The sequence below is a fragment of the Cherax quadricarinatus genome, chromosome 64 (genome assembly GCF_038502225.1).
Source record: "Cherax quadricarinatus isolate ZL_2023a chromosome 64, ASM3850222v1, whole genome shotgun sequence".
NCBI lineage: Eukaryota > Metazoa > Arthropoda > Malacostraca > Decapoda > Parastacidae > Cherax > Cherax quadricarinatus.
Window position 1 is genome coordinate 14,332,555 of NC_091355.1, and position 16,157 is coordinate 14,348,711.

Here is a 16,157-nt window from a genome sequence, read left to right on the forward strand (position 1 = left end):
CACACAACCTGCTGGAACTCACATACAATCTGCTGGAACTCACACACAACCTGCTGGAACTCACACACAACCTGCGGGAACTCGCACACAACCTGCGGGAACTCACACAACCTGCTGAAACTCTCACGCAACCTGCGGGAACTCACACAACGTGCTGGAACTCTCACACAACCTGCGGGAACTCACACCTCAGCCCTCAGACAAATGACTGCTGCCCCTCGCCAGTGTCATCGCCCTTACTCACTGTCGGAAGTCCCTCGTTGCCGTGGGTCATTTGTCGCCATCATATTTTCACCTGGAGCTCATGCATCTAGGAAATTAAGATCTCTGTGTTTCGAAACGAGAGACGACATACCCATTTTAAGGCACAGAAGGGTAAAAAAAATCGCGTGGGGAAGAATTCTGCGATGCTATCGAGAAACTGGCGAAGTGACAACCATGAACAAATCTAGTAAGAGGAAACCAGGGCAGTCCTTCCCTAGTCAGTGGTGAGCCACCGTGGGGGTGGGATGTGCTGCGCTCTTCCTCTCCTCACACTCTGGGGAGGATATTTTCCTACCGCTTGAATTAGTGTAAATATTTTTACTAAGAAAAAGACCCTCAAGAACAAATATTTTTCTTTTTCATTATTGTGTTATGGAGGAATTTATAACGGGAGAATCGGTGTTTTTATTTTTAATTCACAATTAAACTTTATTGATGAAATCGTTAGGAGTGATTTTTTAGTGTTATTTTCTACACAATCCCTTGACTACGAAACAGCTAACGTCTCCAACATGAAAATTTCGCCACTTTAATCAAAAAGTGAGCCAGAGAAGTGCCAAATCTTGAAACGCCCCTCTTTAACCCGATAAATGTATGGTCTGATGGAGACGATGTATTGTGGTGGTGATGGTGGTGGTGGTGATGGGTGGTGAGTGTGGTGCTCAGTGTGGTGTTACTACACTGCCTCCCTGCCCTGCCCCACGTCAACAGTGGTATGATCACCACAGCAACTCGATACCCCGTCAACCATCGCACTTGAGGTAGGTCCCACTGTTGATTATGATAAACGTGATTCTGCTGATACTTAAGAATAAAACAAACGAGTGATCGATAAGAAGAAAGAGTTAATAAACTAATACAAATACAACAACCAAAATTACAATAAGATATTTACAAACTTTGATATTTAAAACTCTCCCACCCAACATCGCCCACGGGAATGTTTTTACAAACTGAGATGGAATGGCTGTCTCACGTTGGATATCGGGAATTGAACTTAATTAAGAAAGGAAAAACTTCGAAATTAAAAAAGGCTGTTTTTTACAAATAAGTTTTTTGTGAATATATATATATATATATATATATATATATATATATATATATATATATATATATATATATATATATATATATATATATATATGTCGTGCCGAATAGGCAGAACTTGCGATCTTGGCTTAAATAGCAACGCTCATCTTGCCATATAGGACAAACGAAAATTTGTGTATGCAATAATTTCGCCAAAATCATTCTGAACCTAACGAAAGAAATATATTTCACTGTGTTTGTTTAGTATTAAATTATTGTAAACTTATATAAAATATATTTAGTTGGGTTAGGCTAAAATAGATTGTTCTTGTTATAATAAGGTTAGGTAAGTTTTCTAAGATTCTTTTGGTGCAAAATTAAAAATTTTTACATTAACATTAATGAAAAAATATATATCTTTAAACGTATAAGAGAAATTTTCAGAAAGAACTTAATTTTAAATGAGTTCTTGCTAATTGACCGGTTTTACATATTCGGCACGACATATATATATATATATATATATATATATATATATATATATATAGCGTGCCGAATAGATAAAATTGGTCAGTTAGCAAAAACTCATTTAGAATCAAGTCCTTTTTAAAATTTTCTCTTGTACGTTTAAAGATATATTTTTTTCATTTATGATCATGTAAAAATTAATAATTTTGTACCAAAAGAACCTTAGAAAACTTATCTAACCTTATTATAACAAGCGCAATTTAATTTAGCCTAATTCAACGATATATATTTTAGACAAGTTTACTATAATCTAATAATAAACAAACACGATGAAATATATTTTCGTTAAGTTCAGAATTATTTTTGCGAAATTATTGCATACAAAGATTTTCGCTTGCCTTATTCGGCAAGAAGAGCGTTGCTATTTAAGCCAAAATAGTAAGTTTTGGCTGAAATAGCAAGTATTTTCTTCCCTACCACCCCTGTACATCTATTTGGATTTTTTTTAAAGATGTTTGTGAACAGTTACACTGAGAATAAAATAACATGTATGACATAAGCTATATTTCAAGCATAGTCTACCTGTATAGTGGCGGACCGAGCGCCCAGGATGCTGCAAGAATTTCCTATCTGGACCGCAAGCACACACAAGCACACACACACATAGCCAGGAGCTATGAATCGACCCCTGCAACCAAAATTGGGTGAGTGCACACACAGACACACACACACACACACACACACACACACACACACACACACACACACACACACACACACACACACACACACACACACACACACACAGTGTCAACAAAGCTCTTCTATGCACTCTGGGGAGAATGATAATGCTGCATTTCGGTGCAAAAGGACAAAGAATTATATAAATATTTCAGTGATGAGTTAGTGTTGATGGAGAGCAACAACATAGTGCAGAAAGTCATGCAGTGCAGGCCCCTCAAGGGAGGTTCCTTGATGTTCGTGAGGATCTCTTGATCCAAGGAGTTGGACATGTGCTCCAATTCCTTGAATTAAGCCTTCTAGTACCCGAGGCCATGTTTAACCCCTATGAGTTTAGCGCCCATAGTTATTCACTGAATAACTATGAACTTTCCAAGTACGATAGAATAATAAGTAAAGCAATGCCAAGGAAAATAAACTTTAATTTATTTTGCTTTACTTAAGACAATTATAATTAGTAATGATCCCAATTTCACAACTTTGAATTGAATGTCGCACCTCTGTTGAACACGCTCCTTCATAAAATTTAACAAACCGCAAAGGAAGAAAATCGGCTAACCAAAAAGTTAGTCAGAGGAGCTAGGAAATGTTAAACCCGACTCCTGGTCCCATTTAAATTTGATTAATTTAGCTATAAGTTGTGGGTATATGAGCAGTGAGCACATTGGTGAGTGGAGTCACTGAATGTACTCCAGTACTACAGTGCTAGTGAACACACTGGTGAGTGCAGTCACTGAGTGTACTCCAGTACTACAGTGCTAGTGAGCACACTGGTGAGTGGAGTCACTAAATGTGCTCCAGTACTAGAGTGCTAGTGAGCACATTGGTGAGTGTAGTCACTAAATGTGCTCCAGTACTAGAGTGCTAGTGAGCACACTGGTGAGTGGAGACACTAAATGTGCTCCAGTACTAGAGTGCTAGTGAGCACACTGGTGAGTGGAGACACTAAATGTGCTCCAGTACTACAGTGCTAGTGAGCACACTGGTGAGTGTAGTCACTAAATGTGCTCCAGTACTAGAGTGCTAGTGAGCACACTGGTGAGTGGAGTCACTAAATGTGCTCCAGTACTAGAGTGCTAGTGAGCACACTGGTGAGTGGAGTCACTAAATGTGCTCCAGTACTAGAGTGCTAGTGAGCACACTGGTGAATGTAGTCACTAAATGTGCTCCAGTACTTCACTGCTAGTGAGCACACTGGTGAGTGCAGTCACTGAGTGTACTCCAGTACTACAGTGCTAGTGAGCACACTGGTGAGTGCAGTCACTGAGTGTACTCCAGTACTACAGTGCTAGTGAGCACACTGGTGAGTGCAGTCACTGAGTGTACTCCAGCACTAGAGTGCTAGTGGGCACACTGGTGAGTGCAGTCACTGAGTGTACTCCAGTACTAGAGTGCTAGTGAGCACACTGGTGAGTGGAGTCACTAAATGTGCTCCAGTACTAGAGTGCTAGTGAGCACACTGGTGAGTGTAGTCACTAAATGTGCTCCAGTACTTCACTGCTAGTGAGCACACTGGTGAGTGCAGTCACTGAGTGTACTCCAGTACTAGAGTGCTAGTGAGCACACTGGTGAGTGCAGTCACTGAGTGTACTCCAGTACTAGAGTGCTAGTGAGCACACTGGTGAGTGGAGTCACTAAATGTGCTAAGGTACTACATTACTTCTTTTTCATATATACCTGACATGCTTTTATATTCAACAGCTTCCTTGTTAGTAGTTTAGAATTGCCTAAGAAGGGTTTCTAATTAGACTTGAAATATTCGTAATATTTCTATACTATTTAAAATAGGATGTTCATATGTATTTCTTAAAAGCATAATTAGATAAAATTTCTGTTTTGTAACTTAATATTTTGAGCCTGCAAAAATTAAATTTTCGTTCATCATAAGTAAGAAATAACCCAGCATAACTACAGAGGCAATTTTTGACACGAAGTCGTGAAGTAGTGTTGTTTTTTAAGGCAAATTTCGTGCCATAAAGCCTTTCAATCCCTTCAGCTCTCACTTGAAATTCTCAACCATTACAAGCTTCTCGCTTTTCTAATCCAGTCACTGAAGTTCGCAAAACCAACCAGGTTTTCAGACTTATACCACAGATGGCATTTGAAGCTATGAGGACACACACTTCGCCCACTGACTATTCGGAATTATGCTCTCAAATTCCTCCACTAAGCTAGATTGGAAAATATCAATAATAATAAATATCCGTCTACAATGTAATGATGAATGGTGCCATGTATAGTGAAATAAGGGAATTTCTTTTGTTACTGCATGATGGATAGAAAATAGAAGGAGAGTATTACCTACATAGTAAATGATAATACAAAAAAAAAGCTTTCCTGTAGAAATTACCATATTTATATGAGTTGGGAAAATGAAGGACAGAGAGATGAAGTACTACATGGTACACAGAGGCAGAATAACGCAAAGGGGTCAGAAACACACAGAGCAAAACAGGTAGGAAAGAAATACATGCAACATAGCCTAGGTGCATCAAGAATACACCTACAGTGTAACACAGATATGGAAAAAATAAAAGTCCAGCCCACCAAAGGCGGGGCAAACTCAGTGATGCAAAATAGTATTCCATCTAGTTCTGTTGCTAGTTCTGAAGACTACTGGTATAAATCTTGAAATGTTAAACAGCACTTCAGCTAGTGGTACTAGTTAAGGTGCTGTTCTTGAAATCCAGAAGATATTGATCTAGAAGTATGAAACAGTGCTTCAGCTGGTGCTGTTTCTGGTTCAGGTGCTGTTTCTGAAGAAGGCGCTGGTACAGTTTTAGAAACAGCTGATGAAGTTGCTGGTTCTGGTGCCATTACTATGGTGATTGCAACCATTCAAAGCCCAGATATTTTTTTAGTACCAAAAAGCAATTAAATGGTAAAAAATGACAAAAAATATTTCACCATTTCGGAGCCTGGTTGGACTAGAGGGACAGACCTCCACACCCAACGTCAACTGTAGTAGTGATCAGCTCTGTGTATCTCTTAGATGTAGATAGCAAGAAAAACAAACAGTTGCGTATGTACTTCACAAATGTGGAACATCTCATGGATATTTAAGCCATGTGACAAAGGTCATTCTGGACGATAATGCTGAGAAGGAAGTTCTTGAAAACGATGATGAAGGTCATAGTGATATGAAGAATTCATTAGTATCTTAGTTATTAGTTTACTTTTGGGGAAAGTTTAATGTTAGGGTGTCAGGAGAAAATCTGTTACTTGTAGTCTGACCCTCGTTTTGTTTTCTTGACAGTGATGTGATATTAGAATAAGCAGCTGTCAGAGCTGTGATATTAGAATAGGCAGTCAGAGCTGTGAGTGGAGAAGTTATCTGTATTATTATAGGCAGAGGTTATTAAGCAAGGATGATCAGTGGTATACTCGTAATAACAGTTAGCGTGTCACATATGCTACCCCATTTACAAAGGAATAACAAATACTGTTGATCATATGGTATTATCCATTTGATCAGAATCTGCAGGTTCGTGGTAAAATGTTTGGTAAAAGTATCTCAGTGTGCCTAATCCCTACTTTGTGGTAAATATGGTAGCCATCTTGAATATTTGGTTTATAAGGAATTATCCTACGATCATCTCTACAATCCTGAGAGTTCACAAGAGGACCTCATTTACCTAAACACATGTTGTTAGCTGTAAACTCGAAGAATTTCTCAGCAAGCATATCCTCAAAGGTGACAGAGTGGCACCCATTGGATTATTAATTTATACACAGCAAAGGTTTGATATCAGCTAAGAACAACGCGCCATAAAATTCCAGGGTCATCCAAATTTCCAGACAACAAACCCTTCAAAGTTTGCATTTAATGGTGTATTTTGTGGTGATACTGGATATTTAAAACGACACTTGTGTCTAATTTCTGACATCTATTAAAGGAAACGCTGTGTCTTTTTCCAGAATTTTAAATTCCCTTTCCCCATGATTTTTTTTTTGAAACTGATCTGCTAAGTAGATATTTTCTTCCTGACAATGCTAACTGCTACAGATATACAAATGATGTCTTTTGCATATTGGCCAAAAGTAGAAATTGAAACAAGATTCTATCCCAGTTTTATAGTCTATCTCTATCCATACACACATCAAAACAGTTCGATGTCAATTTGGGTATCAAAAGAGTTCGATGTCAATTTGGGTATCAAAAGAGTTCCATGTCAATTTGGGTATCAAAAGAGTTCGATGTCAATTTGGGTATCAAAAGAGTTCGATGTCAATTTGGGTATCAAAAGAGTTCGATGTCAATTTGGGTATCAAAAGAGTTCGATGTCAATTTGGGTATCAAAAGAGTTCGATGTCAATTTGGGTATCAAAAGAGTTCGATGTCAATTTGGGTATCTAAATTTATTAAAAGAACCAATAATTTAAATTGAAAAGAAAAAGAAATCCTATTATTCTCCACATCTCATCGTTAAATGTTTGTTCTTCATAATCACGATTGCTTTGCATATTTTTAGGCTCGATCTGAAAAACGAAATACGCTGCCGGGAAACAATTGGCAATATCCATTAAATTCTGAAATTTCCAATTTCCATTATGATTGTTACAATCCGCTGGGTAAATGGATTTCAGATTTAACGAACAAAATTGTGGATTATTACTAAGATCATGTAAACAATCACATTGTGATTTAATTTACACTCGGCATTACCGAACACGGTCTCCTTTATTACTCTGTTACATCGAGGTTTCACTGTATACGAAATAGCAAATGACCTTAAATATTAAAAATTTTTAATGCAAATCATCGGAAGCTGCTACAAACAATCTACAGTTCTCAAAGGAACAAGGACCTATACTCAGTTAAAAATGTTTGCTCCTACCATATGAGGTAAAATTTCTTGAAATTCCTGCCCTATTAAAAACTTTTAACTAACGTTGTATTAAAAATCTATATGACATAAATAGCCCATTTAAGAATTCTCCAGAATATGCTGATGGTTGTGTGGATAAGAACCCGTAGGCTAAATATGATTTTTTTTTATGTGCAGCAGACAGGTAAATGCCTGGAATTAAGGTTACAAAAACACATTATGGTATTAACCCCTATTCACTGGTTAAAAACTGAAAATGTCATTTATAAGCAAAGAAATAGTTTATTGAAGTATAATAAAATCAAGTTGTTTAAATATTAATATGACTACAATCTGAATAAAAGTCCAGGGCTTCATAAGGCAGATTCATTCATAATTAAATCTGAGAGTTTTATGCTTTGTTTACAAACCCAACATATCACTCTTGATCTGACATAGTCTGCATTAATATTTAATTCGGCCTAACACTGAAGCCCTATAGAGTTAATTAATGTTTTGTGCTATTGTGTCCCAGACACCCTCCCTGGCTCCATTCAGCTCAATGAAGCATATGAAATTTAACTTCAGACACACATGTTTGAACTAATAATTATCCAATCAGTAGCACTAATTTATGATTAAGGTAACTTACAGAGAGGCGGTAAAAGACAGCACACACATAACACTCAAGTAGATAACCAGGATTTCTCACCGAAATTCTTATTCTCTTCTCGAAAGCTAGGCGGTATTTTTTTTAACAAGTCGGCCGTCTCCCACCGAGGCAGGGTGACCCAAAGAGAAAGAAAATCCCCAAAAAGGAAATACTTTCATTATCGTTCAACACTTTCACCTCACTCACACATAATCACTGTTTTTGCAGAGGTGCCCAGAATGCAACAGCTTAGAAGTATATACGTATTAAAATACACAATATCTCTCTCCAAACTGCCAATATATCACGCACCTAGCAGAGCTAGGTGTTTTACCGTGATCCGAAGACATACGGTGGTGTACATCAAACGTGGAGTAAAATGAAATTAGCTCTGAGGCACCCACACCACCTTATGTCCTCGGATTACGATAAAACACCTAGCTTCGCTAGGTGCGTGATTTTTGTAGGATATGTACATGAACAAACTGAAGGGTGTACGAACAGCAGTACGTAAACTGACAGTCTGGTGCTCTAGTGGCTCGACTGCCCAAGCCTTTAATAGGAAGGAATCGGAATTAATACTTGCTGTAATGCATCCGTCAGAGGCATCAAATGTATCTCAACCGAACTCCCTCGCCTGAAGCTTTCTATATTATTTCTCATACTTTCCACCTCATGCTTCACACCCTGCTCTCTCTCTCTCTCTCTCTCTCTCTCTCTCGACATGGTACATACCCCATACTTATAAAACAATATTAAAAAAAATCACACGCTTGTCAAAATGTCTTGGGAAGTTGGTGTGTGAACAAAGTCACTGTAACCTGGCCTGGGACAAGTTGAGACACACGCAAACTTCCACATAGACAGTTTGTGTTCAGCCACGTCTCTTCTCGAGAGAAGCATGAAGGAAAAAGAATGTATTTGTTGAAAATAACCATCAAAGGAGGTCCTCTGCTCTACTTCGTCAGCTTGTCGGGCTGGATCACAAGATAGTGTTTTATGGCTGGGCTCAGAGAAAATACTGCCTATTTAGCCGGGGGGGGGGGGGGGCTAACCTTTTTTTAGATAGCACAGAATTTTTTTTAGGAAGCATACACAATATTTTTAGATGATAGCTTAACCTTATGTTTTTTACACACTTGTCACCTAGTTTCTGGTGAATATGTCACCTTCATGGTGTATTTGCCACCTTGTCCCTGGTGTATTTGTCACTTTGTTCTTGGTGTATTTGTCACCTTGTCCATGGTGCATTTGTTTTGAGGTATTGCTTCTAACCTCAATAAATATTATAACTGTCTTTTGACAAAGCTGTTATACCTGGATTATATACACGTATGTTGTGCCGAATAGGTAAAACTGGTCAATTAGCAAGAAATTTAAAATTAAGTCCTTTCTAAAATTTTCTCTTATACGGTTAAAGATATTTGTTTCAATTATGTTAATGGAAAAATTAATAATTTTCTAACAAAAGAACCTTAGAAAACTTACCTAACCTTATTATAACAAGCGCAATTTAATTTAGCTTAATCCAGCTAAATATATTTTAGATAAGTTTACAATAATTTAATAATGAAGACAATTCAATATATTTTTTTTCGTTAGGTTCGGAATGATCTTTGCGAAATTATTGCTTACACAAATTTTCGCTTCCCTTATTCGGCAAGAATAGCGTTGCTATTTAAACCAAAATCGCGAGTTTTACCTATTCGGCACAACATATATATACTGCATTATCGCCTCACGAGCCGTCTCTTCCCTCCGGTCCCATCTCAGCGTCGCTAACCGTCTCCTCTCCCTAATTCCCCGTCACACGCTACTCTCCCTCCGCCTACCCCTCCCTCTTTCCCCTCTAAGTTTGATACTACATCAAATTAGAGCTTCGTCTGAGGCTGCAGTAAACATGCATCAAGTGGAGTTAAATCGCCCAAAATAACATTTAATCTTACATTGTGCGTCGGAAGCGTTTCTGCTCCTATAAATATACTTTGTCTCAACATTCAATGTCTAAATGGTCTCCCAACTCGATTTCATTTCCCTAACATCGCCATACCAGGCTTCAATTTTCTAAATTCGTTTCCGAAATTGCTTTCAACTCTAGATAGTCAAACAAAATGTTTTAATGCTTCCGTGCAACAACCAGAGCAATTCACAGTCGTCAAAATAATAATGGAAAAGGATACACAGAATTTAGTAATAAAATGTGTTATAAATGGAATATGAATTCACATGTATACACATAAACGTTTAGCCTTGACACGCGCGCGTACACACACACACACACACACACACACACACACACACACACACAAAGATGAGTATGCAGATAGAAGGAACAGAGGGGGAGGAGGGGTTGCACTGCTCATTAAAAGCTGATGGGGATTTGAGGAAATAGAAGGAATGGACGAGATTGGAGAAAGTGATTACATAGGTACAATTCAGTCTGAGGGACATAAGGTAGTCATTGCAGTGATGTATAACCCGCCACAGAGACCAAGAGAGGAATATGAAGAGAGCAATGGTGGACACAGTAGCTAAGGTGATCAGAAGAGCTCATTCGAGTAGAGAAAAGTTACTGGTCATGGGTGCTTTCAACCACAGGGAGATTGATTGGGAAAACATGGAGCCACATGGGGTTCCCGAAACATGGCGAGCCAAGATGATGGATGTGGTACTGGAAAACCTCATGCATCAACATGTTAGGGACACTACCAGAGAGAGAGAGGGGAGGATGAACCAGCAAGACTAGACCTCGTGTTCACCCTGAGTAGCTCGGACATTGAGGACATCACATATGAAAGGCTCCTTGGAGCTAATGATCACGTGGTTCTGAGCTTTGAATACATAGTATAGTTACAAGCGGAGAGGGTAACAGGAGTAGAAGGGGAAAAGCCAAACTACAAAAGGGGGGACTACACAGGTATGAGGAACTTCCAGCAGGAGGTTCAGTGGGAGAGAGAATTGGTAGGAAAGTCAGTAAACAAAATGGAGTACGTAACAACAAAATGCAAGGAGGCAGAAGAAAGATTTTTTCCCAAGGACAACAGAAATAATGGGAAGACCAGAATGAGCCCTTGGTTTACCCGAAGGTGTAGGGAGGCAAAAACTAAGTGCACTAGAGAATGGAAAAAATACAGAAGGCAAAGGACCCAGGAAGTTGAGAGATTAGTCGAAGAGCCAGAAACGGGTATGCACATATAAGGAGGGAGGTGTAGCGACAGTACGGAAACAACATAGTATCGAAAGTCAAGTCTGATCCAAAACTGTTGTACAGCCACATCATGAGGAAGACAACAGTCAAGGACCAGGCTGAGGAAAGAAGGTGGGGAGCTCACAAAAAACGACCAAGAAGTATGTTAGGAGCTCAACACCAGATTAAAGGAAGTATTGGAGATAGGTAGGACTCTGGGAAGACAGAACAGAAGGGTACACCAACAAGGGATACACCAACAAGTGTTGGATGAAATACAACCGAGGAGGTGGTAAAGAAGTTGCTAAGTGACCTTGATACCTCAAAGGCGGTGGGACCGGAAATGTCTCCATGGGTCCTAAGAGAGAGAGCAGAGACGCTGAGCCACTAACCACAATTTTCAACACATACCTTGAAACTGGGAAACTACCTGAGGTATGGGAGTCGGCAAATGTAGTTCCCATTTTTATGAAAGGAAACAGAAACGAGGCACTATACTATAGAAAAGTGTCACAGACGTGTATAGTATGCAAAGTCATGGAGAAGATTATCAGGAGGAGAGTGGTGGAGCACCTGGAACGGAACAAGATTATAAACGACAACCAGTACAGATTCATTGAAGGCAAATCCTGTGTCACAAACCTACTGGAGTTTTATGACAAGGAGACAGTAGTAAGACACGAGAGAGAGGGGTGGGTTGTTTGCATTTTCCTGGGCTGCAAGAAGGCCTTCGACACAGGTCTTCACAAGAGAGTGCAGAAGCTAGAGGATCAGACACGTGTAACAGGAAGGGCACTGCAATGGATCAAAGAATACCTGACAGGGAGGGAACAACAAGTCATGGTACGTAATGAGGGCGCCTGTGACGAGAGGGGTCAAACAGGGGTTAGTCCTAGGCCCAGTGCTATTTTTGGTATATGTGAATGACATGATGGAAGGGATAGACTCAGTAGTGTCCCTATTCGCAGATGATGCGAAGTTAATGAGGAAAATTAAATCAGATGAGGATCAGGCAGGACTACAAAGAGACCTGGACAGGCTGGACGCATGGTCCAGCAACTGGCTCCTCGAATTTAACCCCGCCAAATGCAAAGTCATGAAGATAGGGGAAGTTCAAAGAAGATCGCAGACAGAGTATAGGCTAGGTGGCCAAAGACTGCAAACCTCACTCAAGGAGAAGGACCTTGGGGTGAGTATAATACTGAGCACGTCTCCAGAAGTACACATCAACCAGATAACTGCTGTAGCATATGGGCTCCTGGCAAACCTGAGAAAAGCGTTCCGATACCTCTGTAAGGAATCGTTGAAGACTCTCTTCACCGTGTACGTCAGGTCCATACTGGAGTATGCAGCACCAATTTGGAACCCACACCTGGTCAAGCACGTCAAGAAATTAGAGAAAGTGCAAAGGTTTGCGACAAGGCTAGTTCCAGAGCTAAAGGGATTGTTCTACGAAGAAAAGCTAAGGGAAATCGGCCTGACGACAACGGAGGATAAGAGGGTTAGGGGAGACATGATAACGACATACAAAATACTGCGTGGAATAGACAAGGTGGACAGAAACAGGATGTTCCAGAGATGGGACACAGAAACAAGGGGTCACAATTAAAAGTTGAAGACCCAGATGAGTCAAAGGGATGTTAGGAAGTATTCAGTCATAGAGTAGTCAGGAAGTGGAATAGCCTAGCAAGTGAGGTAGCGGAGGCAGGAACCATGCATAGCTTTAAGATGAGGTATGATAAAGCTCATGGAGCAGGGATAGGACCTAGTAGCACTCGGTGAAGAGGCGGGGCCAGGAGCTGAGTCTCGACCCCTGCTACCACAATTAGGTGAGTATACACACACACACACACGCACAGATGAATGTTCTGTTCAATGTTTGGGGAAGTAGTAGTCTGGTAAATGCCTGGAAAAAGGTAAGATATGTTTTTGGTGGAAGTGCTCTAATGACTGCTTTTAAATGGAAATGGTAAATGTTTAGAGAGAGAGAGAGAGATGGTAAATGTTTGGAGAGAGATATGGTAAATATTTAAGGACGGAGCACTCTGCTAAATGTTTAGAGAAGGAACGCTCTTTAAAATGTTTGGAAATTAGTAAATATTTAGAGAGAAAGTATCCTTAAATGTTTGGGAATGAATTATTTAGGCAAATATTGAAGGTTGAAGCGCTATGGCACGTTCAGGGCTGATGTGATGTGGTTAATGTTTAGGAAGATATTGTCATTGTTGTGTGGAAGATCAGTATTGTAAATATTTTGTGAAATGAAGCTCTCATAACCGTTAGGAGAAGTAATATTCTAGTAAATGTTAACGAAATATATAAGCCTCCATCTGTAGTGGCGGTTATGATAGTATAAACCGAGCAACGGTAGCAGAAAAGAGCTCTCAAGGCAAAAAATTATTCCGCTGATCAGTGGAGACTAACCCAAAGAAAAGAGACTGTAATCAATGGGACCAACATATCAGACTTGAACCATAGAGGGTTAAACTGATGAGAGAAGTGCTATGGAACTACATTTGTCGGGAACAAGGCGAGAGAGAGAGAGAGAGAGAGAGAGAGAGAGAGAGAGAGAGAGAGAGAGAGAGAGAGAGGATGACCTAAGAAGGTAACACTGAATTTTCATATACGAGGTAACAGATATAGGCTGCGAGTTCCCACTGGGAGTGTAACCATGAAGTAATATATCCTCTGACTTTCCTGGTAGAAACTACAAAAGGAACATAGAAGGAAAAGGTAGATACAAACCAAAGTACAAGAAGATGGGATAGCACATGTATGAGAGAGTTCCTGAATGAAGTTCAGCGAAAAGAGGAACTGGAAGGAAAAATAACAGAAGAGATGACGGAGTGCCTACTAGCACGAAAGTGTCAGGAGGGAAACACAGATTTGTACTCAAAAAAGGGGAAGAGGTAAATATACAGAGAGGTTGTGGGTCAACAAGTTGCAGTGTACTGAAGAGATACAGAAAGCAGAGAACTGCAGTCAATGAACAAGTGAGAATAAGATTCTGAATCTAATATGTAAAAATGGGAGAGGAGCGACGGACAACACGAGAAGAAAACAGCATTGAAATCAAAGTAAAATCCTCTGCAAATGCAATATTATGAAAATTTGGGAATGGCAAAACCAGAGACGTACTACAGACTCAGGAGACAAAGGCTTCGAACCTCACAGGTTGACCACTGTGCCAAGTATATCACCTGAGGAACACATCAACGGAATATGTGCACGGGCAGATCTAAGCTTAGTCTTCAGCAGTGTCAACAAGGATTCATTTCCGACACCATATATCCATATCAGAAAAACGGTAACAGTAAAGGGCAAATAACAGAAGGAGAGTTGACAAGTAACAAATCAAATGCTTGTGAGGGACTACACAAGCGTCTCAAGAGCTTTTCCTTGAGGAAACAGGTGATGCCAAAGAGCAGGGAAGAATAAATAAATAATCAGAGATTGAATCTCAAGACAACAGGTAAGGAAGTAAAAATGCCACTGAAAGAATTTGACATTTAGAAAGCAACACTTGGATCCTGAAATAAAGAATACAAACAAATACAGTATATATTTACAACGTATTAATGGAGATCAAGCACATTGGAAATCTAGCACAAGAGAAATATTGCTCCAATATTAAAAAATAGTGATAGAGGCAGCATTAAACTGAGCTTAATGTCTATGGTATTAATGACGTTAATCAGACGAGGAGAGGAACACCTGAAGACACACGGAGACATCAACGACAGACAACAAGAATTTTGGGAAGGTAAATCGTGTCTTACGAAACTTTAAAATTTCTATAAAAGAGTAGCAGACATTACTCAGAAAGTTGATAGACAACACAAGATTAATCAAAAGATCTTTTGTCTGTAGTGTATCCTTATTTCGATTTCGTTGTAATTCGATATGAAGAGAAGTTAGTTAACAGTAGAGGCAAATGTTTGAGGTAGTGGCCACACAGTGTAAGGGAGATCCAGAGGGTTTTATGAATTGATCGTAGTGATCCCGTGAAATCAAACAGGCAGGTAAGGTGTGTTTAAACCGAAAGATTACATAGTGACATGTAGCTATTTAGTATTAAATATGTAGCTAGCCACTAGTAGGACTGGTAACTTCGTTAGTAAGATTGAGAAAGAGTGGGAAGAAAACTTAAACAGTGAGTGTAGCTAAGAAAATACATATGGAAAACGATGTACAGTTGAAGAAGTGTAATCGAAGAAAAGGAATTGTAACAGTCCTGCAAAGTTGTGAGCCAGAGTAGGATATCCACATGAATTCTACCAGATCTTACCGATATGTGTATCACGTGAGTTAAAAAAAAAAAAAAAAAAAAAAAAACTCGTTTTTCCTGTCTCTGAGAGTACAGTGGCCATCATTTAAGAATGCTCTAGCTGCGATGGTTATAGATGGGAACCAATGATACACGTTTTTACCCCACTAGTTCCTTCACTTATGTCAAGATTTACCACTAGTACGTCCACCAGCAACACATATGCTCCATGCATCAATATTTTCACCAAAACCAACATGTACGTCATTTTCTCCAAAACTGATGCTCCACCGATTCTCAGGTTATTTATAACTATTACCAGCATTACAAACAACACCTGTAAACACTTCCATTACTAATACACCAGTATTAATAATAGTAACTACCAATCACATGCCAACTGCTGATGCCTAAACGATACATCCACCTCCTTCAACCATCACACATACACACACACACACACACACACACACACACACACACACACACACACACACACACACACCTGCAGCCATCACAGGCCCTTCCTTTCCACATATTTTTCTACAATACACACCACACACACGCACGAATACAAATGTATTCAAACACACTAACACTATATCCAATACAAACACTTTGGCAGCAACCACAACTACTCCTCCCTATCAGCAAACTAAATGCTTTCCATTGCACAACTCTCACCACCTATATAATAGTTGACACAACCACCACGCCCATGAACATCAGTATCCACTTATG

The 16,157-nt window shown here is 39.5% G+C and overlaps 1 protein-coding gene across 1 annotated transcript in view; it reads left to right on the top strand.

Moving 5' to 3' along the window:
• The first annotated feature begins 498 nt into the window (after positions 1–498).
• LOC128700042 (uncharacterized) overlaps positions 499–16,157 on the top strand; it is a 233,187-nt gene continuing 217,528 nt past the window's right edge. Inside the window, exon 1 of the mRNA XM_070098801.1 lies at positions 499–1,025. The gene's annotated coding sequence lies outside the window, so the exon portion shown is untranslated. The remainder of the gene's footprint in view (positions 1,026–16,157) is intronic.